The following is a 27,399-nucleotide window of genomic DNA, read 5'->3' as shown; positions in this document are numbered from 1 at the left end:
AAATGACTTCAATGAGTTAATTGCAAAGCCAGAACTTTTGTCAGCCCGAAGTTGTTCACTCAAGGAGCCTGGTCTGAAGTGGGTTCCTCATGTTCTTGGGGTCTTTGGCATCATCTTATGGTCAGAAGGGTGAACCAGGGGGAAGGCCCAGCAGCCAATGCACTGTGTTGATGCTATATCATTGTGTGACATCAGGGCTAGATGGACCTTTAAGGGTTAAACTCCAAACCCAATAATTAAACATTTAAATACTTGAACACCGTCCTCCTTACGGGAAATGCTGTTGCTCTGCCCTCACCAGTTAAATCCCATCCACGTTCCAGTCTCTTCTCTTCTCTATGGAGCCAACCTTCACATCCCAAGCTGACTTCTCTCGCAGAATGTTCCGAACTTTTCTGCTAAGATGACATTGAGAACAGCCAATTGTCTTTATTCCTTTCCTGTGCTCATTCATTCAACCAACATTTACTAAATCCCAGGTCTTACCCACAGCCTGCTCATTCATATGCTTTCCAGTGGACACTTGCCTCTTCAACTCCATTAAAAAAAAATCTCCTTTTTATGTCAAGGCTGTTGTTCATAAGAGGGAATGGGAGGTTTTAGAGTCATAGAAATCTAAGAGGGAACCCCTGCTCTACCGCTTCTTACTTGTTGTGTAGTTCTGAGTTAGCAACCATCTCTGCGTGGCAACTGAGAGGTCCCTGGGGAATCGATGAGAAATGCTGTTATGATGCCTTTTATGATCGATGGGATGATGGGATATGTTGGCCATCCTCATGCCCCACTGGCTAATGGTGGAAACAGGCCATGAGAGAGGATACCAGTAGTATAAATATTATCTTTAGTTCAAAGTGGTTACTCCATCATAGTATTGGCTGAATGAATAAGTGAACGAATGAACATTCTAGAACTTTAATCCTCTGTCTCAGAGGAATCAGGCAATGGCGGTAGTGGGTGGGGGTTCTGAGTGAGTCACTTGCCATCTGGGACTTTGAAGCTTCTCTTCATGGATTGAAGCTATAGGTTGGTCACAGTCACTAACAACAAGCAAGGCCCATGGCTTTAGGAGGAAATTTCTGACTTCCACCATGTCTTTATGGTGAAAGAAAGGTGGGGGGTGGGGGATCTGCTTCCATGAAGATTATATACAAGAAACCCCAATGGAGCAGTTCTGTAGCACACGGGGTTACCATGAATCAGAACAAACTCAAGGCAACAGGTTAGGGTACTTTTAGGTGGGTAGACACAGATGGAGCTGGAGAGTCAGCAGTACACAGGAGGGGTAGGTCCTCATGTTGCTGAGAATCTAACTGGGAGATCTGAACCTGAGCCCAAGTCACTTGGTTCCAACCACACTGACTTCTCCCACCACAGGGACATTGCAGTTCCTCTGCCTGGAATATTCTAGGTCTGCATGTGGTTTACTGCTTCTAATTAGGGTCTCAACTCAGCTATTAGTCCCCCAGAGGCATCTCTATAACTCTACCACCTGTTTGCTGACTTCATAGCTAGAATCACTAACTGAAATGCTTTGCTTTCCTCAGTGTTGACCTGGCCACTTGAGCTTCTTTCCCAGAGTCCTATGCCAAGTACCCCTGCCCACCATGCCCCAACTAGGTACTTAATAAATATGTGGGGCAGGGATGATGGCTTCAATGAGTTGGAGGAAATTTTTTCATAATCTTTTCATGCCATGGGCACATTGAAGCCCTCAGGTACCTGTGGGATAAATAGCAAAGCTACACTTGCTTGAGGTGAGTCCCCAAAGTAATACACTTTAGGAGAGAGGAAAACAAGGTTAAGGTCTCCCTGAGGACGAGCTGTCTGAGGTCAGAGTGTCTCAGTGAGGAGGGGTCAGCCAGGTGAAGATGGGAAGGAAGGATGTTGGCTCAGGTGGGGATGAGCTGTGTGGAGGCCAAAGATGCTGTGAGCCTGTAGACCCTTATGTAACAGTGGCCCATGCGTGTCAGAGTATAACTGTACTCCACACGGTTTTCCATGGCTGGTTTTATTTTTTCAGACACAGATCACCAGGCTTCCAACTTTTTGGTTAGCAGCCCAGAGCATTAGACATTTGCACCACCCACGGGCTGCCTCCTTAGGAATCTCAACAGCTGATTTTTAGAAGTAGATTTCAAAGCTTTTCTTCTCAGATTCCTTTAGGTAGACTGGAATCTCTACCCGTCCAGGTTGCAGCCCCACACAACAAACAGTTGCAATATCTGTGTTAATCTGGGTAGACTAGAGAAACAAATTCATAGACACTTATATGATCAATTGAATGTTGAGAAAACATCCCAGTCCAGCCCAGGTCAAGTCCATAAATCTGACATTAGCCCATATGCCCGATACCAATCTATAAAGTCCTCTTCAGACTCATGAAACACATGAAATGATGCCAAATGCAGGAAGATCACAGGCCACTGGGTGGAAAGCCTTGTGGATCCAGTGGCATTGTAAGCATCTGAGTGCTGGCAGGGTTCTCCATGTGGCTCCTCCAGCTCAGGGCACTATGGTAATTCCATGTGTCTTGTCAGCTGCAATGTCTCCCAAGGAGTCAGCAGAGAGAGAGAATATGTCTCCCGCCTCCATGGAGGAATACCAGAGTTCCCAGAATCCTCAGAAGAAGGCCATACACACAGAGAGGTCTCATTGGCTATGACCTGATTGACAGGCTAGACTCTACCCCTTCACTCTTAATCCTCTCAAATCGACAAATGATTATATAACTACCACCCCACCCCAGGACGTCCTCCACAGGATTCTCAGGGGCTGACTTCGGGAGGTAGACTGCTAGGCCTTTCTTCTCAAGTGAATCTTGGTAGACTCAAGAATCCAATCTCTCAGGAGTCAAACACACAAACTGTTCGTGCCACCCAGGGCCCTCAGTGTGAATGTAGCATGAGGGAAATGAGGAATCATGTGTGTGAGAGAGACAGAGACAGGAGCCAGATGACAGAGGGCAAGGGCTGGTGCCAAAGTTTCCAGTGAAGGGGAAGATAGTGAGGACATTAAACTTGGAGAGTGACACAATCTCTGTTACAACTACTCAACTTTGCCACTTACGAAGCAAACAGACTCAATGTAAACAGATGAGCAAGGCTCTGTTCCCATAAAGCTTTATTGGCCAAAACTGGCAGTGGGCTAGGTTCAGCCCCTGGGCCATAGTTTGCTAACTTTGATGTCAGGCCACTTAATTTATGTTTACCTATCAGTAAATCTTACGAATTGATTGGTTTCTTTAAACACCTACAGAGGCATAGGGGAACGGAAGAGAGAGGTGTGAAGAAACTGGGAGAACAAGAGTATTTGGGACCTCAGTATCTTCATCGGTACAATAGGCATATTGATAGTCCTTAGAAGAGGACCGTTGGGAGGAATGACCATATAGAACAAGGTAGAACTACCCCCCCTTGAGTTACTGATACTATAACTCTTTACTGGGGTAGAAAGTCTCATCTCTCTCCTGAGGTGTAATTGGTGGTTTTGAACTGCTGACTTTGAAGTTTACAGCCCAATTCATAACTAATAGTGCTCAAATGTATGAGTATTCACATGGATCGTGGCACACTTACATACTCCAAGAAGCAAAGCCACTAATGCATACACTATTGCACTCACAAATATACATATGAAAAATTGATCTAAGCTGGTACCAATGAGCTCACATGTTCACATCTTCCCACAATGCAGACACGAACACTAACGTGCACCTACACATGTCAATCTTTAAAAATTTTTCCACTTGATTTTATTTTCTCCTTTAAGCACAATAAAATGAAAACCAAATTTTGTCTTAACAGGAGGGTCTGTATACACAGGTTTATCCAATCCACTTATAGGCAAGGCAAACACTGCTTCTCGAAACGGTCGTACCATGGAACCTCTGGTCATCCAATCCAAATCACTCTCACCAGGTCCCCTTCCAAGGGCCCACCAGCATGAGTTCATCCCTGGCTATTTGATCTCCGTCTCAGGGAGCGTACTGTCCATGGGAAACAGACATCAGCCCCCCCCTCCATAAAAACAAACAAACAACCACCACAAAAAGAGCGAGCAGACCACCACCCTCTTGTTGTCAGTGATGGCAGACTCTCAGCCGCAGCACTGTTACAATCGGGCAGGCTGAGCCTTTGTTGGGCAGCAGGTCAGTGCATTATGAAACAGTATCCCATGCCTCTACACATTATGATATACAAAAAAATGACCTCCAGGGTAGAGGTGGGGGAGCCATTCCCAATTTAGATACACTGACTATATCATGGAGCTCTGATGCTGCAGGCTAAGTAGCAGGCTACGAACTACATGGTGGGTAGTTTAAACCCACCAGCTGCCCTGAGAAACAAAGATGAGGCTACCAGCTCATTTTAAGATCTAGTCTTAAAAATTCTATGGAGAAGTTCTATAGGGTTGTTCTGAATTAGAGTCAACTGACCCACAGGGGGCTTGGTTTGAGGATTGAATTATGTCAGAGTTTTCTCAATGGCTGTGAGTTATACCCTCTTGAAGACCTACTGTGTGCCAGGTACTGAATGATGCTCTTTAGTACCTTTGCTTTTCCCAATAACTCAATGTTGAGAAAACTGCAAAATATTGCTATTTTTCAGGTGAGAAAACTGAGGCCTAGAGATGCTGTGCCTACTTGACTAAGGCTATACTTCTTACAACACTGTCATCTGGTATCGTAACTGAGAACTCACCCTGTGTCTGATGCTGTGGGGCCGGTGAACTATCTGAAGTCCCCGCAGAACTCCCTGTAGTGAGTATGGGCAGCATCCCCATGTAACAGGTGAAGAAACAGAGGTACACTTAGCAAAAGGTGGGGCAGGGATTAGAACTTGTGCCCCAGGGCTTGGTGGCTCAGTGCTTGCCAGTTCAAAAACACCTGTGTCAGAGCAATGAGAGAAGTCTGGCAAGAACCACTTATACCTGAATTTCATTTAGACATTTACTGGCTTGGGAGCTTTCACAGTGATTTTTAATATCAAGCCATTATTTTTTTAAAGGTAATTGTGAGGCTGAACTCTAGAGCAGATTTCTTATAGCATCATTGTGAAACTTTAACCATCTCTTCCTTTTGCATCAGCACCAAACACATTGTAGCCCAGCACTTCAGTGGGTGAGAACCAACTCCCCAGCAAGAGCCTGCATCCCCACTCTCCCACACTGCATGTAAAATCCTCCCAGAGACCTCAGAGGCCAGCCCAGGTGGTGACCCTCCTTTCTTGGTGACATAAAATGGATGAGACAGAGCTTTGATGGATTAAAAATAGAAGCCTATTAAAATCTAGAATATACGAGGTCCTTGAAAATTGTACAAAACCACACTGAAAATATTCTAGGGAGCATTGTTACTATTCTGGGGAAGACTTGTTGTTGTTGTTGTTATTGTTGGATATGGTGAAATTGGTTTGGCTCAAAGTGACCTGATGGACAACAGAATGATACACTGCACAACCATTTCCAGTGATGTTTGAGCCCATTGTTGTGGCTACTGTGTCAGTCCATCTTATTGAGAGTCTTCCTCTTTTATGCTTACCCTCTATTTTACCAAACATGATGCTCTTCCCCAGGACTGATTTTGCCAGATAACGTATCCACAATATGTGAGAGTTGAAGTCTCACCATTTTTGCCTCTAAGGAGCATTCTTCATCAACACCATAATTCAAATGTATCAATTCTTTTCTAGCCTTCCTTATTCATAGTCCATCTTTGGTATGCATATAAGGTGATTAAAAATACTATGATTGGGTCAGATGTATCTTAGTCCCCAAGGTAACATCTCTGTTCATTAACACCTTAAAGAGGTCTTTTGCAGGAGATTTTCTCCATAGAAAACATCTTTTGATTTATGGACTACTGTTTTCTCAGCAGCGATTATGATTCCAAGTAAAATGACATCGCTAACAATGTAGATTTTTTTCCATTTATCATGATGGTGTCTCTTGGTTCAATTGTGAGAACTTTTGTTTTCTTGGAGTAGGAGGTAGGCGGAGAGGGTAAAAAGTTAATAAGCGCTTGGACTTCCAGGAAGATGGCCATGAGGTAGAGGTAACTGCATTGGGAACTCAATTGCATATGTGGGGGATAAGGAGGCTGAGTGGAGGGACCAAGACATGCAGTGGGACCTCACTGAACCCAAGGGTCTGTAGCAGTGTGTGGGCTGACCTTTCCTGCAGTGTTAACCCTCCCCTCCTCAACTGCCCACCAAATAGAGAATCCCAGTTGTCTAGGGAGAGCAAAGCCCCAGTGAGGTAGAGATCAGCAATATACTTCTGTGTAGGTCACTCCGGGAAATCCTTAAAAGCATCCCCACTAGCCTTTAAGGAAGAATTCACAGGTCTCCTGGACTTCCAGGAAAATGGTGCCAAGCTCCACCAAAACACCATGCAAACAATTCGCTTCAGCCGCCATTATAAGAAAGCAAGAGAACCAAAATGCAATGTCTGGGGAGGACCTGAGCCTAGCAATGTACATAGAAGAGGCAGACCTTGAACCGCAACAGAAAGAAATCTTCAGTATGCTGTTAGAGTCGTACAGGATATGAAGGCATCAATATAGAAAAAGTATGAAAAAGTAGAGAGAATAGAGTCTGCTTACTGAAGGGAAATGCAAGAGTTAAGGGAAAAAGCAACAGAAGCAGAGCAGATGGTAAAAGACCATACCACCAGGGTGGAAGAGTCAAAGAATCATATCAGTGACCTAACAGATAGCCAAGTAGAATTCAACAAACATGAATGACAATCAAACAAAATAATCAAAGAAGCTGAAGAAAATAATGAGTGATACTACAAAGAGGAACAATATTGCAATAATTGGGTTACAGAAGAAAAACACAATGGAAAAATCAACAGTCAAGATAGCTAGGGAATTCTTGGAATAAAGCTTCCCAATTTTAATGAAAGAAAATCAGTCAATCATCAAGAAAGCAGAGAGGACACCAATTAGACTGACTCCTAAGAAGAACACATCAAGGCATATAGTAGTCAAAGTATTCAACTTTGAGGAAAGGGAGAAAATCACAGGAGCAGTTGGAGGTAAAAAAGGCAGTCACCTGTGAAGGTAACCAGATAAGAATATGCCCAGACTTACCAGAAGAAACCATGAAAAAAAGGAGAGAATGGAAAAGAATCTTCCAAAAGTTGAAGGAGAATAATGCTAATCCAAGAATCCTATATCCCGTCAAACTATCTGTCAAAATAGATGGAAAGGTTATGGTTTTCCCAGATCAGGAAAATTTTATGTAAAAAAAAAACACACAAAAACAGCGCTACAAAAATTATTTCTCAACCAAATTTGGTCAGAAGACCAATATCCACCGAACACAAGCATGAGACCACTGCATAGTGCAATACCATCCAGAAATCAGAGCACAGAAAGCAATACTCAAGATGTCTTTGACCCAGGGGTGAAAAGAAGGCAAGAATAAATTCCCACACACATACAAAACACACTGCTAAGGATGGAGGGAGGCAAAAGTCTATCACAAAAGGTATAAGATGACAGGAAAGAATCCACTTATTGATATAATAAACCTGAATGTCAAGGGTTTGAATTCCCCCATTAAAAGACAAAGGCTAGCAGACTGGGTCAGGAAATAAAACCAATCTGTTGTCTGTAAGAAACCCCTCAAGCTCACAGAAAAAAGAGGTTGAGGATCAAAGTTGACTAAAGAGATATCAGGCTATGGCAATCTTAAAAAAGCAGGAGTCACAATTCTCATCTCAGCAAAATCAATGTGAAGATATAGGACATAACAAGAGATAAGTATGGGCATAATGTAATGCTTAAGGAATCAGTAGAATAAGAGCCAGAGAACATAAAACACACATATATATCCAATGAGAGACTGGCAAAATTTGTCAATCAAATCCCCCAAAAGACGAAAAAAAGAAATCATGAGATCAACAATTCATCACTCCCCAAGGATAGACAGCAGGAAAGAAGCTCAACAAGGAGGCTACACTCAACAATTAGTCAATTGAACCTGATAGACATATTCAGAGCTCTCCACCAACTGCAAAAAAAAAAAAATTCACATCCTTTTCAAGCTCACATGACACATATTTGAAAATAGACCACATGCTGGGATACAAGTCAAATTTGATCAAATTCAAACATATGGAGATCACTCAGAATTATTTCTCTGACCACTACCCCCACAAAGCCGGAAGTCAACAAAAGAAAGATATTTTTTTAATGGGAAAATACTTGGAGGTTTAATAACTTACTTCTTCAAAAGGAGTGTACATTGGCCCAAACTGGAGAGGAAATCAGGAATTTTCTAGAAACCAATGAGAATGAGTTTACAGTATACCAAAATCTATGGGATACAGCAAAGGCAGTTATCAGACGATGCTTGATAGCAATAATTGTACAAATGAAAAAGGAAGAGAGACTTATGGTGGATACCCTCTCACAAAACGTTTAGCAGTTGAAGCACAGTCAACACAATAATCCTAATAGCAAAAGAAAAGAAATTATGAAAATCAGGGTAGAGATAAATGAGTAGGAAAGCAAAAGAATGATGGAGAAAATTAACTCAGTGAAAAGTTGGTTCTTCGAAAGGATTAATAGAATCAGCAAACCGTTGGCAAACCTAACAAAAGATAGGAAGGAATATACGACATCCATATCTAGTTTTAGGGATGAAACCGGGGAAATTATACCTCACCCCGTGCACAAGGACACATTCAAGGTGGATCACAGACTTCAAGGCAAAACCCCAAACCATCAGGCTCATCAATGAAAAAGTAGGGACCAAGCTAAGAACCTTAATGCAAGGAATACATGGGGTATCAGCAATAATGAAGAATCCTCACCCAGAAGAATAGAACATAGACACGTGGGTATACATGTGCATCAAAAGACTTCATCAAGAGAGAAATGAGAGAGCCCACAGGCAGGAGAGATAATTAGTAATGACATATCAGAGAAAGATCTGATTTCTAAAATCTATAGAACCCTGCAACCTTATAACCCTGCAACCTTACAACAAGAAAAAAATGAATAGCACACTGAGGAGGTGGGCACAAGACTTGAGCAGAAGATTCACAAAGGAGGAAACCCAAATGGCCAATAAACATGAGAAAATGTTCCCGATCATTAGCCATCCTGGAAATGCAAATCAAAACAACCATGAGATACCACCGAACACCCACAAGGATAGCCCAATTCAAGAAAACAGAAAGCAACAAATGTTGGAGGGGGTGTAGTGACATAGGAACTTTCATTTACTGCTGGTGGTCTTGGAGATATATACAGCCACTGTGGAAAGTGTTTTGGGCGATAACTAATATAGATAGAAATTGAGTTACCTTAGGACCCAGCAATCCCACCACTGTGCATACTGTGCATACACCAGAAGAAATCAGAAACAGGCCACTACCAGACATCTGCGCTCTACTGTTCATCGCTGTGCAGTTCACAATTGCAAAGAATTGGAAACAGCCTAAATTTCTATCAATAGATGAATAGATTAAAAAACTCTGGTATATACACACAATGGAGTACTACACATCCCTAAAAAACAATGAAGAAATGATAAGGTACCTCATCTCACAGAAGGAGTTGGAGGATATTATGCTGAGCGAAGTGAGCCAAACACACAAGGACAAGTACAACATGAGTCCCCTGAGGTGAGTTCAAACAACAGAACGGGCATAGGGGAAAATGTACGCATTGCACAGTTCCTGGGCCGAGGACTAGATTCTCTAGAAAGAGCCAGACCAAGCACTTCAAAGAAGAAAAGGGGGGGCGGGGTTTAAGACGTCTATAGAACTCTGCAGAAAGACATTCCCCATAAGGGGACTGCAGGGCTGGCCCTTCCTAGATGACAGTGCTACAGAGGACAACACTGAAGATACAGTTCTAGGAGAAAAGCCAGCCAGCCAGCCCACATGGGGGCAAACCAAGAGGGAAGTGCAACAGACCAGCCAAGATAGCAAAGACACAAAGTCCCTGAGGAATCTCCATAGCAGACATCTGACTTGGGGGCAGCGCTTGGCACCTCATCTGAACTGGTCGGGAGATAATCAAAAGGGGGTCACACTGAAAGTCTAAAGGGCATTAACTTGGGGTTGAGCCTTAACTGCAGGAAGAGCAATGAGGTCTTGTAGAAGATGTGCCCCTCAGACATGAGAACTAAAAGGATATAAATGCTGTTAGGTAAGGGGATCATGGGAGATGGACTCCTGAAAGAAAAGAGGAATGGGCCGATGGATTTTATCAAGGCCTGCTCGCTATTTAACAGAAGGTACTCATCTACTCGGGGTCAGGACAATAGTTAGACATGGAACTATTTGCATGGGCTTCTTTTGTATGTGTGTGTGTGTGTGTATGTGTATGTGTGTGTCCATCTATATAAGATGAGCAGGATAAACAATCCCAAGGAGAATAGCAACAGGACCAAAGGGGAAACATGAGAGAGGAGAAGGCAGGGATATGGAAGCGATGAGCTGATAATGACAGGGGTAGGGGATTAGCTAGGGATCTAAGAGTGATGGTGAGGAGGAGGTAGTGTTCCTGGTTATGTTTGATCAATAGAAATGTATCAGAGAGGAATTACTGAAAGATGAACAATGGGTAAACATGATAGTGGGGCAGAAGGAAAGAAAAAAGAAATAGAGGAAAACGAGAAAGAAATTTTATATATAGGTATAAATATAGATATGCATATATGTAAATATATAAAGATAGGTGTATTTGTCTATATATAATATATATGTAAATACATCAAGGAAGCAGATGGACTTTGGACCTCTATTTTAATCTTACTTCTTAGTTCAGTACAAGAACGGTAAGTTCTAATAATGTGGCAATGTATGACACTCACCTTCCCAACATGATCACTGAGGACAATATAGGTGCATGAGCAAAAATAGTAAAGAAAGCAGATGATGCCCAGCTATTAAAAGATATAGTATGTGGGGTCTTAAAGACTTGAAGATAAACAAGCAGCCATCTAAGAGGTAAGCAACAAAGTCCACATGGAAGAATCACACCAGCCATGGGGGGGAGGCGGGAGGGGGGAGAGTAGAATACATCCTGGCCCACCAGGCCTGGAGGATGATATCCCCGCTCCAATTAGCCTATGCACAGAGTGGACCACTACGGGGACAACACTGGAGACTCAGTGTCGGGACTGGCCCAGACTGACCCTGTGACACTGAGGTAAAATACTAAAGGGGTATGGCAGAGCAAGGGGGGGGAGTCGAGCAGGGAGCTTCCGAGGGAATATAAAGGATAGACTCTGGGGCCAGGGCATGGCACCCCACCGAACTTGACTGGAGGACACGCCTAGAGTTCAAAACTCAGACCTTGATCTATTTGCAGGTTTTTCTTTCTTTAAATTTTTTTAATTTTTAATTAATTAATTATGGGTCATTGGTTTCCTTTTCTGTTGTCATCGCTGTGTTCCCATTCATCGCCTTGTCTTGCTATACCTTGATTTTTGGTGTATATTATTAACTCTACAGATCTATCTAGATAAGCTAGGCTGGATGAACAATCTGAAGGAGAAAAAAATGGGACTGATGGTTCTGGTGGGGGACATGGGAGAGGGGGAGGTGGGGGTAAGGAGGTGGTGTTGACCAACCCAGAGGCAGGGGAGCAACAAGTGATCCAAAATTAGTGACAAGGAGGGTGTGAGAGGCCTGGTAGGGATTCAGCAAGGGCAATGTAACTGAGAGAAATTACTGAAACCCAAATGAAGATTGAGCATTATAGTGGGACAAGAGGAAAATAAAAGGAAATAGAGGAAAGAACTAGGAGACCAAGAGTATTTATACAGGTCTAAATACAGGCATGTACATATGTAAATATATTTATATAAGATGGTGGGGAAATAGAGCTATGTGCATATGTTATAGGTTTAGTATTAAGGCAGCAGATGGATAATTGGGCCTCCACTCAAGTACTCCCTCAATGCAAGAATACTTTCTTCTATTAAATTGGCATTCTATAATGTTCACCTTCCCAACACAACCACTGAAGACAAAGCGGGTGAATAAGCAAATATGGTGAAGAAAGCTGATGGTGCCTGGCTATCAAAAGAGAATAGCATCTGGGGTCTTAAAGGATTGAAGGTAAACAAGCGGCCATCTAGCTCAGAAGCAACAAAGCTCACATGGAAGAAGCACACCAGCCTGTGTGACTATGAGGTGTCAAAGGGACCAGGCATCAGACATCAAAGAACAAAAAATCATATCAGTGGGTTCCCACCTTCCCAATATGATCACTGAAGAGAAATGTGTGCATAAGCAAATGTAGTGAAGAAATCTGAGTGTGCCCGGCTATCAAAAGATATAGCATCTGGGGTCTTAAAGGCTTGAAGGTAAACACGCGGCCATCTAGCTCAGAAGCATAAAGCCCACATGGAAGAAGCACTCTGACCATGAGGTGTTGAAGAGATCAGGTATCAGGCATCAAATAACAAAAACTCATATCATTGTAAATCGGGGTGAGTGCAGAGTGTAGACCCAAAGCCCATCTGTACGCAACTGGACACCCCTTACTGAAGGGTTGTGGGGAGGAGATGTACCAGGCAGGGTGCAGGGTAGCAACGATGAAACATATAACTTTCCTCTAGTTCTCAAATGCTTCCTCCCCTCACTATCATGATCCCAATTCTACCTTAAAAATTTGGCTAGACCACAGGATGTACATTGGTACTGATAGGAACTGGAAACACAGGGAATCCTGGACAGATGACCCCCCCCCTTCAGGACCAGTGGTAAGAGTGGTGATACCTGGAGGGTGGAGGGAAGGTGGGGTAGAAAGGGGGAACCGAGTTGCAGGGATGTACATATAACCTCCTCCCGGGGGATGGACAACAGAAAAGTGGGTGAAGGGAGACATCGGACAGTGTAAGATATGACAAGATAATAATAATTTATGAATTTTGGAGGGTTCCTGAGGAAGGGGGAAGGAGGGGGAAAGGAGGAGCTGATATTAAGGGCTCAGGTAGAAAGCAAATGTTTTCAGAATGATGATAGCAACAGATGTACAAATGTGCTCGAAACAATGGATGTATCTATGGATTGTGATAAGAATTGTATGAGCCCCAATAAAATGATTTTTTAAGAAGAGAATCACACCAGCCAGTGTGATCATGTGATCATGAGGTGTCTGCGGTAATAGGTATCAGAACTTTAAAAATAAACAACCTAATTGCCATGAAGGAACATAGGCATTGGAGACCCCCAAACTGCCTGTAAGATAATGGGACAGTCCCTCACAGAAGGACCACATGGAAGTGGTGATATACCCACTGTGCAGTATAGCATTGTTGAAACACATAACACTCCTCTAGTTAATATTTCCTCCCCTTACTGTTATGGTGTTAGGTTTAATTCTCTAATCCTGTTATCCCTGTGCATGTTCATTTGTATAATAAAGATCATTTGATGCATGAAATCCAAGATAGATAAACCCTTCAGGAACAGTCATGGGAGGAACAACTCTGAGGGTAAAGAAATAGATGGGGGAGGGGAGAGAGGGAACTGATAGGAATGATGACTCTGTAACTTGACTCTTGGGGAACGAATAACAGAAGAGCAGGTGAACGAACACATCGGATGGTGTAAGATATGGGGGGGAAAGAAAAATAATAATAATATTCAATATAATAACAAGAGTGTGTGGGTAGGATAGGGGAGGGTGGGGATAAAGGGGAGCGGATATAAAAGAGTGCGAGAAGAAAGAAAATGCTTTGAAAATGACGGTGATAGCAATTGTGCAAGCATACTTGACTCTAAGTGAACTATGGATAGTTATAATATCTGTAAGAGCTCCCAATAAAATGGGAAAAATTTTTAACTTTAATTTTTAAAAAGTTAAAAATCAACTACCATGCATTCTCCTTTTCCTCTTAATCATGAAACTATAGTTTTTGGTTGGAGTCTTGGTGAACTGCCAAAAGTTCAGTAGTTTGAACCCACCAACCATTCCATGGAAGAAAGATATGACGATCTGCTATTCTGAAAGATGACAGAGTTGGAAACCCTGCGCAGGAGGCTGACCTGTCGTAGAGGGCCACTGTAAGTGGGAGCTAACTGAATGGCAAAGGGCTTATCATATACCCCTTTTAACAGAACCAAATAAGATCTTCTCCCTAGAGGCAAGATCTGCTCTCTGGTGGAGGGGATGAGATTGATTTATCCTGTTTGGCTAAGCCCAATTGCATACCCCAGGGAGGCCATTGGTTCATCATATCTTGTACCATTAAAGCTAATGAGATGAGGGGGTAAGTTTACAAGAGACTTCTGGGCCTGGGGACAATCTTTGTCACTTTTGTAAGATCACTCTCGGCATGCTTGATTCCTGCTATCTGTGGATAAGGAAACACAGGAGCCCTGGTGTTGTAGTGGTTATGTGTTGGACTGTGATTCTCATAGTTGGCAGTTCAAAGCCACCAGCCACTACTACCTTCAACAGTCACGGTCTAGGCAACCCAGAGTGGGTCACGATGAGTCAGCACTGACTCCACGGCAGTGAGTAAGAGAAAGGGCTCCTGCAAGCTGCTGGTGGCCACTCTGAATCCTGAGGGGACTCACTCTTAGGATGAGTCAGAAAAGAGGAACATGAGAGGAAAACCATCCGTGGAGCAAATAGAAGAGCCCTGAATCAAAGCCCACTTCTGAAATACGCATTTACCCAAGTTGGTGAACGCCATTTGTGGCCGTTACATAATCTGTCAACTTGCAAAGGGGTGGAGTCTAGGTTGTCAATCAGGTCACAACTTGATCTTATCTGGAGGTTCGACAGAGATAGCTCACTGGAGGCGGGGCACTCTCTCACTCTGCTACACACCTTCCTGTTGACAAGTTACATGGAGCTATGCTGATGGAACCACAGCCCTGGAGCTGGAAAAACCATGTAGAGACCCACGCCAGAACTGAGATGCTTCCACCACCACTGATCTACAAAATTCCCCCCCCTCCACTGGCCTGTTATCTTCCTGCATTCGGCATTATTACATGGCTGCATGAGTCTGAAGAGGAATTTATACACTGGTATCAGACATAGGGGTTAATATTGGACTTATGGATTTGAACTGAACAGGGCTAATATGCTTTCTTAATATACAAGTATTCTTTGATATAAAGCTCCTTCTTATACACATTTGAGTGTCCCTAGGTTTGTTTCTCTAGTTAACCCAGAATAACACATCATTTGTTGTTCACAGAAGCTTGAGTGGGGCTATTACCTTTCAACATAAAATGTCTGATATGCATTGACTACTAGCTAAGAACAAGGTTGATCGTTATACATAGGGCCATTGATAGAATTCTCACCTATAGATAGGACACCTAGGTTCAAATTCCAGTCAAGGCTCCTCATATATAACCACCACTGACTTATCTGTATTGCTGTGAAGTTGAACATGTGCTAGTGGAGTTTTCAGTAGTAAAAAATAGGAAAGAAAGCCTGACAATAGGTTTTCAAAGCCTAGTCAATAGAAATGCTGTGGGTCACAATGACCCAGTCATGAGGATACTTCAGGACTCCAGCATTTCTTTCCATTGTGCATGGAGTCACCAGGAGTTGGGGGGGGGGCAATACAACAATAGCTGCCAATGTTGGGGTGGGGTGGCAACTCAGGAAGAGCATTAGACCCAATGAAGAACATTTTACCAATACCAGAAACTGTCCATGAGTTTTCCATGAATCCTCACATAATCTTGCCTAGTAAGATCTGCTTGTTATTGCTTTACACATCAAAAACAGGTTCAGGAATCTAAGAAGAATTGCCTCAGGAATCACAGCTGGTAATTCTAAAAAAGCATGCTGTTTTCACTAAACCACCTTGCCTTACCCAGAGTCCATGGGAAGGCTCTAGTGTCCTCAATTGGCAAGGAAGTCAAATGAGGATTTTCCTCTCCAGGGGCTGGTCCCTCCTCATAACATATTTGAAGCATGGGAGATGAAGTCTTACCATCCTCATTTCTGGGGAATATTCTGGCTATATTTCTTCTGAGAAATTAGTATTTGGGGATTTAACATTATTTCTGAAGGACAAGAAAGGAAAATTGACTTTTCCAGCAAGTTTAACAGGTCAAAGGTTGTAATAATTCTCTGTGTCAACTCATTCATTCATTCGGTACTCACTGAGATCTAACTATAAACCAAGAATGCCACAAGGAACCGGAAAAAAAAACCAATCTGTTATCCCCACAACCATGTGGTCATATATGGAACATACAGTGCTTTCCAGTTAAGTCATAGAACTTCCACAAGCCAGGGAACCTTTGGGATCTACTGGTTAACAAAGTGGGTGAGGTAGCAGGCGGTCAACAACTGATCCCACACTCATTCCGTGTGAGATGTTGGGCAAGTAACTTGACTTCTCTGAGCCTCAATTGTCCTATCTATAAAATGGGGTTCATAAAAATCCCAACGGATTGGCGTGAGGATCCAAAGAGAAAATAACCCAGATGCAGTGTCAGTACAGTGCTTGTGAGTCGGACAAACAGTGTGCTCGACTGCTAAAAGATAGGATGGAGGTCTGAGACCACCCAGAGGTGTCTTGGAAGAAAGATCTGGTGATCTGATTAAAATTCATCCCATGAGAACACAAAGCAGCACAATTCTGTTCTCACACACATAGGGCCACCCAGAGTTGGAATCAACTCAATGGCAACTTTTTTCTTTTCTTCTTTTAAGTTAGCTATTTAATCACTAATCTATGTTGCCAATACAGAAAATAGGTATTATAGAACCTAGTTCTTGGTCCATGGTTTAAAAGCCAATACGGTATTCCCCAAGTCCAAGCCTTAGTTTTATGGCTCAGTGCCCAGCATATTGGGTTGTCAAGACAGAATGATACATGAACAGAATGCATCCTTCAAGTGTCTGTTCTTTCTCCCTCCTCTCCTGTACTCTCCCTTCAGAGCCAGGAAACTTGAATTCAGATCTCTTGCCTTCTCTTGAGTTTGATCAGAGAATTGCCAGCCACAAATCACGGACCTGTTGTTAAGGTAAGAAGGCTGGGGCCAGTAGAATCGAGGTAACTGGATCGGGAATACTCTCTCTGAATCCAGTGCTATGGTCTCAGCTAGAAGAGATATTTGGCTGGAGTTCCCCGTTATTCCTCTGAGCTCACTGGGGCCCTTGGCAGAATGAATCACAGGACAGTGGATGCTGGGATTCAATGATGATTACCCGTGGCAAAGCCACCTCATAACGAGATTAATTTAAGGGCAGGAGAGGGTGGTTATTAATGTGTCTGGAAGGCGACTCCAGGACCCGTTTCCCTGATGAGAGCAGAACTGTGGTTTATTTATAGCCCCTTCTCAGGAGGAACATGGCACAGGGCATCTGAGGAGAGAACCGTGCCAAGGTGCACTAATGGAACTTTGAGGATAATTTACTGCTCAGGTTCAAGGACATCTGCCACAAGATCGAGCTGCTCAAATTCCCAGCAGCCCCTGCTCAGTGAGGACGCTAATGGTGACTGCCGGTCTTCAGAAGTGCCAAGCACACACCTGCCTGAGGGCCCTTGTTGTTGCCATTCATTCTGCCTGGAGCACGCTCCCTGGACGCCGGCTTAAAGACTGAGCTCCTTTCCCTCCTTCCTAGAGCCTTTCTCTTAAATGGTGACAAATATAGTGTGGCTGTGATTCAGAGTCAACTCCGCGACAGTGGGTTAGTGATAGTCGAGAGGTGTATGTAGCAAAACCTATTCTGCTTCAACAATCTGCACACGGACAGTCTGGTGACATTGACATCGACATATTCATCATGTTGTTCAACAGCCACGCTGGTCCTGTTCCATACTTTTCCATCGCTGTTCCCCTCCGCCTCCTGCCCACGCAGAAGCCTTTGTCTCTACACATTTGCCAATTACAGACATTTTATGTAAGCGGGACCAGGTGCGATCTGTCTTGTTGTGACTTAGCTCACCCCGCGTCATATTTCCAGGTTCATCGTTGTCCTAGCAGACATCAGGGCTTCGTTTCTCTCCAAGGTTGAGTAGTATTCCACTGTGCTTGTTTACCGTATTGTATCCATTCATCTGCAGAGGGGCATTTAGGCTGTTTCCATCATATTGGGGAAAAAATCTCACGTAGCCTATATCTCATGAGATATTTACTTAGTACCCGCCTTTCTCACCAGGACGAAGGCTGGCAACTACAACATAGCAGACCCTTCATACTTATTAGCTACAGAAACACCAGTGGATTTCAGAAACTTGACGGGAAGTCCATTCTTGTTGAATTCCAATGTTTGGTGACGTTTTTAAAGCCCCCTCGTAGGTGCAGTCTGCTTCGTCCATCTGTAGCAAGCATATTAGAAGCACCTGTGCCTCCTAATGTTGGAAAAGATTTGAGAGGATGGTCCACCATGCCTTCACTTCAATAAAAAATGGGAGTAGAGATGTGCCCAGAAAATTGGATGCATTACAAGGGAATATTTCTCAACTCCTAGGTTAGAGTGCTGGCTTCCGCTTCTCTATGCAGCTAGCACCTGGCCAGTGGGTGGGGAGGGCTTTGCTATAGTTGTAAGGAAGGAAGCCAACTGGTCCTGCAAACTCTTCCTGTCTTTGACACCATCAGGAGTGGGGCTCGCAGCAAAATGCCTTCTGACACTTTGGCTGGTTTTTTTCCACTGCGACGTGCTGGCCCTTCAGTGTGCCTAACCCAGATGTTAGCCTGGTTGATGTACGGATCTGGGGTGGGGAAAAGGTCCTGACACCACATGCTGGCTTCATGCATCTATTCTGAGGTGGACGTCAGCCTAGACTGGGGCTTGAATGTCGAACAATGGGCGAAGGAATCATTTAGCACAAAATCCGGACAGCTGTTGTTTGCTGGTGAGTCGCTTTCCAAGGCACAGCAACCTTACAGGACAGAGTAGAACTGCCCCGTGGGTTTTCCAAGGCTGACATCTCTATGATGGCAGGTCTCCTGGGGTTTTCTCTGTTATGACAGCAGAGAATCCGGTGGGTTTGAACCACTAGCATGATAGTAATCAGCCAGATGTTTGACCATTGCACCATCGAGATGGTTTCCTGGCTTCTAATACAGGACAAAACCCAAATTGACTGCTGTTGGGTCAATTCTGACTCACAGGGTTCCTGTGTAGGATTTCTGAGGCTGTCCATATTTACCAGAGCAGAGAGCCTCATCTTTCTCCCCTGGGGTGAGGAGCAAAAATGTTGACCTTTCAATTAGCAGCCCAACAAGTAGCCCATTATGTCATCCAACAAGTCGTCCACTGTGCCACCCAACAAGTCGTCCACTGTGCCACCCAACAAGTTGCCCACTGTGCCACCCAACAAGTAGTCCACTGTGCCACCCAACAAGTCGTCCACTGTGCCAACCAACAAGTCGCCCACTGTGCCACCCAACAATTAGTCTACTGTGCCACCCAACAAGTCTCCCACTGTGCCACCCAACAAGTCATCCACTGTGCCACCCAACAAGTAGTCCACTGTGCCACCCAACAAGTAGTCCACTGTGCCACCCAACAAGTCACCCACTGTGCCACCAGGGCTCCTCTCACTCTGCCCCCCGGGGGTTTCTGAGACTAACTCTTTACAGGAGTAGAAAGCCCAGTGTTTCTCCCAAGTTGCTGTTACCGTGGACCATGAGGGCGGCAGTCCACCTTGTCACCAGTACACCACAAGGGCTCCTAGTAAATGCTAAATATGTGCTCAATAACATATACAAATGGGACAGCAGAAAAGAAGTGCCAGATTAGCTTCTGGGCATAGTGCAAATCAAACATGCCTAAGAAAAAAGCAGAAACCAAACAATGGTTCATGTAAAAGTTGGCTCGTATAACTTGCAAGCTGCCGACGGGGATCCAGGAGCGTCACTGATGCTAGGAGAGCTCGGCTCTCTCCCTCTCTTGGCTTGCTTCTCTGCAGGTGGTGGTCTGACCTCACTGCCTCTCTTGAGGAGGAATGGAAGATGGTTGATCCCAGCATCCTTCCAGCTTTGTGAGTGCAGGGCACAGCCACCTTTCCTCCAGCACCAAAGCAAGGGCACATCTCTAAATAACCCAAGATTCCGTCCCCCAGAGCAAGCACTGTGAACCGGAGGAGAGAGCTCCGTGGCCAGCCAGCCTTGGGTTGCATGTCCATCCTAAACAGTACAGTTACTAGATATAACAAAAGCAATTACAGGACTTTTATGAGGCTAAAAAAATATTCATTGCTTATCTGAACTTACAATGAAATGTGGTGTCTTACATTAACAAACAAAAGTGGTTGTCCTGTAGTTAATTCCAATGAATGGTGACCCCGGGTATGGCAAAGCAGAACACTGCTTCATGGGGTTTGCGGTGGCTGGTTTGTAGAAGGTAGATAGCTAGACTTTTCTTCTCTGGTGTCTCTGGCTTGACTTGAACCTACAACCTTTGAATCAAAAGAGTGAGTCCCTGGATGGTACACATGGTCAATGGGCATGGCTGGTACTTGAAAGTTTGGAGGGTCCAACCCACCCTGAAGGTTTTGAAAACCTTCGGGCACTCAGTTCTACTTGGACACTCAGGGGGCCACCCTGCGCTGGAATTGACAGATGGCAACATGTTTCCCGAGGGTGTGTGTGTGTATTTGTGGCAAGCCAACAATTGAGCAGGTTGTGGTTCTTTGATTGAATATACTGCAGACTTATCGACTGGGAAACCTAAGGACTCACTGCCATCAAGTCAATTCCCATTCGCAGCAACCCTGTGCCTCTGAGAAGGAACATGTCTGCAGGAACAGAAGCTTCGTCTTTCTCCTTCAGAGCAGCTGCTGAGCTCAAACCATGGACCTTCAGGTGGCAGACAACAAGGCTAAGTCCACCACGGCAGCCTCTTATATGAGGAAGGGAAGGCCAGACCCTGCTGAGAGAGCAGAGCCATCGGCCAAAGAGTTTCTCTCATTAACCTACGCATAAACCTGTGTCGTCATTGAAGTGATGCTGACTTCAAGTCACTATAATTTACAGGAGAATTGCCCCTGTGAGCATCACTGTGCCACCAGGATGCCTTGAACATACTCATGAAAATAAAGAAAATTCAAAATTTGGTTTAAAAGAGAGAGAGGGATGATAACAATTTGGTGGTCCTAAAACACGTCCCCCAGAATACTAGTTCCCCAATTGCTTATTGGCCTGACATATGTGGCGAAATAAGTTCAGGTAAATCCACAAAACCAAAGCGATGCCATTAAGTCAATCCCAGCTCAGTGACCCTTATGGGTTTCTGAGACTAAATCTTGACAGGAGCAACCAACCTCGCCTTTTCCCCAGAGAGTGGAGGGTAGGATTAAACCACCGGGCAGCTAGCTGTCTAGCCACAGTGCCACCAGGGCTCCTCCGCTTAGCAAAGACCCAATTCAACACAGGAACCAGGTTTCTTCACTGCAGGAATCCTCGCGGCATGAATCTGGCCATTTTCATCAAGAACATCTCCGGAGGGAAAAGGAGTTTTTCTCCTCAAGGCCACTGGGCCATGGGAATCCTTACTTGCAGAGTGGCTCTGGGGGTCTTGCATTTTATGGAAATCAGTAAGTCTCGGGGGCGATATTCTGCCTGCTACTCACGTTGGTTCCAACCCGTAGCAGCCCTGCGCACAACAGAAGGAAACCGTGCCTGGTCCGGCACCGTCCTCACAATGGTTCCTGTAACTGAGCCCATGGTTGCAGCCACGGTGCCCATCCACCTCATTGGGGGCCTTCCTCCTCCTCACTGCCCCTCGGACTTTGGCAACTTGAAAAGCTCATGGCCACTGAAAGCTCTAGGCAAGGCAGTTCCACTCCGGGACATGTGGGGGCACCATCGTTTGAGTAACTGGTCTGCTGTGGAGCTGGGTAGCCAAGCAAAGGTATACAGTTCATATGACCAAGGAACAGATGCTGCTGAACTGAGAGATAATGGCTTGATGGGGGTAAGCTTGTTGTTGTTGCTGTTGGGTTCTGTCAGTCAGTTCTGAGCCACTGTGAAGCCATGCACAGCAGAACAAACCGATACCGGATCCCCAGCCACCCTCACAATTGCTGTGCTTGAGTCGATTGCTGCAGCCACTGAGCCCATCCGATTGGCTGTCTTCCTCTATCGTGCTGACACCTTTCACTGAGACCGAGCACGGCCAAGGCTTGGTATCTCCGGGTAACAGGTCCAAAGTCTGATGAGGTCTTATTACCCCCACTTCTCAGGAGCATTTTGGATGTACTGTTTTCAAGACACATTTTGTTGTTTTTCCAGCAGTCCGTGTATAATATAATAGGACTCGTTCGCTTCCTCATTCAAGTGCACCATCAGTTCTTCGTGTGTCTTCCTTAGTCATTGAGGAGACGGGAAATGCCACGGCTTCGGTCAGGCAAACCTTAGGACCTAGGTGGCATCTTTGCTTCTGAATGCTTTAAAGAGGTTTTGTGCAGCAGACTTGTCCGGTGCCACGTGGTGTTTGATCTCTGGACTGTTGTTTTCATGAGCATCGATTGCGGATCCAAGCAAAATGAAATCTTGGACAATGTCAACTTTTTCTCTGTGGTTCGTGGTATCTTTCCAGTTGTGAGGATTTGGGTTAGGTGAACTCCATAGAGCAGGCATTGAGAGGCAGGATTTTTTATCGACTCTCCCCTGTTGCTATTTTCTACGGCCCTCCGCCACGTGCTGTTTTGCAACCCCACAAAGCTCTCTGCTTCTTAATTTAATGCCTGTCAACCTCTGCCCCACCGCCAATGTCTTCTAATAGGCAGCATCCCGGAAGTGCCTGCTCTCTTTGTGCGCCTCCCTGTGCCTCCACATTAGGTTTGATCTCAGCATCCCATTGAAAATTGGATATTGGTAGTTGCCTGCTATGATAATGAACCATTCATGTCTCAATTTGAAAAGGCGTTTAAGACACCTGTTTTCATTAGTAATTACAGATAATTGCTATGGTGGAGAATATTTTTTTATTGCACAGAAAAGGTCTTTGAGAAATGGAACAATTAATTTCCTGATACCTTACCAGGAGCAAAGTATGATGTTAGCCTTCACTTGGGAAGTATTTGGAGGTAATTGGGCTTGACTGCTTGGAGGGAAACTTCGGGTGGGGGTGGGAAGTGGGGGTGTGCATAAAGCAAAATATAATCTAGGATCTGTCTCCTGACATGTTCTAGCCATTGAGGGATTTAAAAAATGTTTCTGTTTTGTGCAGAGTTTATTCATCCAGTACTTCTGAAAACATGTGTTAAATGGCTTCCGTGTTTCCTCCTATGAAGATCCTCAGTCTTGGAAACCCTGGATAGGGTGGCTATGAGCCAGAAGTGACTCGGTGGCAGTGGTTTGGTATGATGTACTTAAAGAGCTCTGGGGTGAGCTCTGTCAGGTAAGTTTTGGATTGCTGACTGCTAAGTTTGGTGGCTCAAACCCACCAACCACTCTAATAGAGAAAGATGAGACTGCTCACCTCTATAAATGTGTAAAATGGAAAACTCATATATTGATGCTGTGGGTCAGAATAGATGTGATGGCAGGGTGGTTTTAAATTTTTTATGATTCGTGCTTTCTCTTATTTATTTATCAATAAGATTACTACATACAAAGCATTGGGTATTCATACGCGAAGCACAATCCCCAAACTAAAACTTCCTGCCACCGAGTCCATTCCGACTCATAATGACCCTGTAGGACAGGGGTAGAACTTCCTGTGAGGGTTTGCAAGACTGTAAATCTTTATAGGAGTAGAAAGCTTCATCTTTCTCCCATGGAGCGTCTGGTGGTTTCAAACTACTGACCTTGTGGTTCGCAGCCCAATGTGTAACCATTGCGGTACCAGGGCTAACAACAAAGTCAGCAGTTTGAAACCACTAGCCACTCTGGAAGAGAAAGATGGTAGTGACCTTAGTTTAGAGTAATTTGACAGGAGTGCTTCATGGTGCAATGATTAAAATGCTTAGCTGTTAATCAAAGCAATGGAGGTTCAACTTCACCAGCTCCTCTACAAGAGAAGGCCACGGCAGTGTGCTGCCTCAAGATGACAGCTTGGCCATCTGATGGAACAGTTCTACTCTGCCCTATGAGGTCACCATGAGTCCGAATCACTTGATGACAATAGGTTTGGGGGTAGGTTATGAAAGGAGCACTGTTGGCACAGTGGTGAAAGCGCATAACTTCTAACTTAAAGATCATGGGTTTAAATCCAACAGTGACTCCTCAGCAGAAATATGAGGCAGGAAGTCTGCTCCCACAGAGAAACCCTAGGGGGCAGCTCTATTATGTCTGATAGGGTCACCATTAATCAGAATCAATTCAATCACACACAGCAATTACAACAATTTAACAGCATATACGATCCAGTTCTCCTAGAGAAAAATTCCTACTCTTTGAGCCAGTAATTCGATAGCTAAGAGGTTTGCAGAATGAAATGGTATTTCCATGGAAACCCACTGCCACTGAGTTGATTCCGACTCATATCAACTGTAGAAGAGAGAGAGAACTACGCCACTGAGTTCCCAAGGGGTGATCTTACAGAGCAGATGGCAACACCTCTCTCCTGAGGAATATGGGTTGGAGCCTGTTGGTTGCTAACCTTTGGGTTCATAACTGAATGCTTCAACCATCTCACCAGGGCTCTTCTTTAAGTGGGAAAAACGGTCAACATGTGTTAGGAGCAGAGTGGTGGCAGGTTCCCTTACATCGACCGCCTAAGAGTCGCGCTGTAAGAAGCAACAACCTCCCTCCCTCTCCTCCGCCATCTGCCCGGAGCCGCCAAGCAGCAGCCATGCGTATGTGCATCTCCATCCATGTCTGCCAGGCCAGTGTCCAGATCGGCAATGCCTGCTGGGAGCTCTACTGTCTGGAACACGGCATCCAACCCGATGGCCAGATGCCCAGTGACAAGACCATTGGGGGAGGGGATGACTCCTTCCACACCTTCTTCAGTGAGACGGGCGCTGGCAAGCATGTGCCCAGGACAGTGGTTGTAGACCTGGAACCCACAGTCATTGATGAAGTTCGCACTGGCACCACCGCCAGCTCTTCCACCCTGAGCAGCTCATCACGGGCAAGGAGGATGCTGCCAACAATGCCCGTGGGCAATACTACACCATCGGCAAGGAAATCATTGCCTTGGTTCTGGATCGGATTAGAAAACTGGCAGACTAGTGCACTGATCTCCAGGACTTCTTGGTTTTCCACAGCTTTGTGGGGGCACCGGTTCTGGGTTCACTTCCCTGCTGATGGAACGCCTCTCAGTTTATTATGGCAAGAAGTCCAAGCTAGAGTTCTCCATCTACCCCACCCCCCAGGTGTCCACAGCTGTAGTTGAGCCCTACAACTCCATCCTCACCACCCACCCCACCCTGGAGCACTCAGGTTGTGCCTTTGTGGTAGATAATGAGGCCCTCTACGACATCTGCCGTAGGAACCTCGATATCGAGCGTCTAAACTACACCAACCTGAATAGATTGATAGGTCAAATTATGTCTTCCCTCACTGCTTCCCTCAGATTTGATGGTGCACTGAAGGTAGATCTGACAGAATTCCAGACCAACCTGGTGCCCTACCCACACATCCACTTCCCTCAAGCCACATACACCCCTGTCATCTCTGCTGAGAAAGCTTACCATGAACAGCTTTCTGGAGCAGAGATCACCAATGCTTGCTTTGAGCCAGCTAACCAGATGGTACAATGTGACCCCCGCCATGGGAAATACATGGCCTGCTGCCTGTTGTACCGTGGTGACGTGGTTCCCAAAGATGTCAATGCTACCATTGCCACCATCAAGACCAAGCGCAGCATCCAGTTTGTGGATTGGTGTCCCACTGGCTTCAAGGTTGGCATTAACTACCAGCCTCCCACTGTGGTCCTTGGTGGAGACCTGGCCAAGGTGCAGCGAGCTGTGTGCACGCTGAGCAACACCACAGCCGTCGCTGAGGCCTGGGCTCGCCTGGACCGCAAGTTTGACCTGATGTACACCAAGCATGCCTTTGTCCACTGGTACGTGGGCGAGGGGATGGAGGAAGGAGAGTTCTCTGAGGCCCAGGAGGACATGGCTGCCCTGGAGAAGGACTATGAGGAGGTGGGGGTGGATTCTGTTGAAGGAGAGGGTGAGGAGGCAGGAGAGGAGTACTAAAGTTGCCACAAAGGTGCTGCTCTCACAGGGAAACTTACTCTTCTCAACATTGAAAAGTTATGGGATGGTCGGTTAATGTGTATGTACCAGTGTAAATTTCCATATACAATTACTGACCTGTGCTTTAAAACATGAACACTTTGTCATAGACCCCGGCTGTTCATTTCTCTGATGGGTTTTAAATAAAGTATTCCCTGTCTTGAATGAGAAAAGAAAAGAGTGAATCATGTTAACCTGCATTCACTAAGAAGCATCTCTGATGGAAAAAGATTCAGTACAGGGAAGTAATTTTTGAAGAAAAAAAAGATATTTTGAAAAGTGATATTGAAAGGAAGGAAATTCTGGCTATGAAGCAACCCTGAACTTGCAAAATAAAAAATCTACAGAAGAGTAGACGTCAAAGCAGAAGCAGTGTTTATATTAAGCAGTGGTTTGGGAAGCAGTCATGACGCTCAGGACTATCGCTGGTAGATGCTGTTCAGTGGGTTCAAAATCGTAGCGAGTCTGTGTACTACAGAAGGAAACACTGCCCGGTCCCGTGTCACCTGCACAATTGTTCTTTGTTTGAGCCATGGCTGCAGCCACGGTGTCCGTCCATCTCACCAAGGGTCTTCCTCTTTGCAACAGCACTCTACGTTACCAAGCAGGAAGTCCTGTTCCAGGGACTGGTCTCTTGACAACATATGTGAGACAAAGTCTCACCGTCTTACGTCTACGGAGTATTCTGGCTCTATGTCTTCTTGACAGATTTATTTATTCTTTTGACAGTCTGTAGTATTTTTAATATTCTTCATCTGCCACATAAAATGTACTGACTCTTCTTTGGTTTTCTTTATTCGATGTCCAACATTCACATGTTTATGAGGCGATTGAAAAATGCAATGCACCGCATGAGTCAGGAGTACTTTTGCCCTGCAAGTAACATCTTTGCGTTTTAGCACTTTAAAAGGGTCTTGTAAAGGATCCACATGTGGCCTCCTCCCTGGGAGATGGACGGCAGAGAAGTGGGGGAAAGGAGACTCCGGATAGGGCAAGATATGACAAAATAACAATGTATAAATTACCAAGGGCACATAAGGGAGGGGGCAGCGGGGAGGGAGGGGAAAAAAAAGAGGACCTGATGCAAAGGGCTTAAGTGGAGAGCAAATGCTTTGAGAATGATTGGGGCAAGGAATGTGCGGAGGTGCATTATACAATTGATGTATGTATATGTATGGATTGTGATAAGAGTTCTATGAATCCCTAACAAAATGTAAAAAAAGAAAAGAGGAGAAAAAAAAGAAAATGATTTGGGCAAAGAATGTATAGATATGCTTTATACATTTGATGTATGTATATGTAT

General features: G+C 44.8%; 1 pseudogene; it reads left to right on the top strand.

The window, feature by feature from the left end:
• The first annotated feature begins 24,687 nt into the window (after window positions 1-24,687).
• On the top strand, window positions 24,688-26,057 carry LOC142423039 (tubulin alpha-1A chain-like; annotated as a pseudogene).
• The last annotated feature ends 1,342 nt before the right edge of the window (window positions 26,058-27,399 follow it).

The sequence above is a fragment of the Tenrec ecaudatus genome, chromosome 12, assembly GCF_050624435.1.
Source record: "Tenrec ecaudatus isolate mTenEca1 chromosome 12, mTenEca1.hap1, whole genome shotgun sequence".
In the NCBI taxonomy this organism is placed as follows: domain Eukaryota; kingdom Metazoa; phylum Chordata; class Mammalia; order Afrosoricida; family Tenrecidae; genus Tenrec; species Tenrec ecaudatus.
This window is presented reverse-complemented; position numbering and strand designations above follow the sequence as displayed.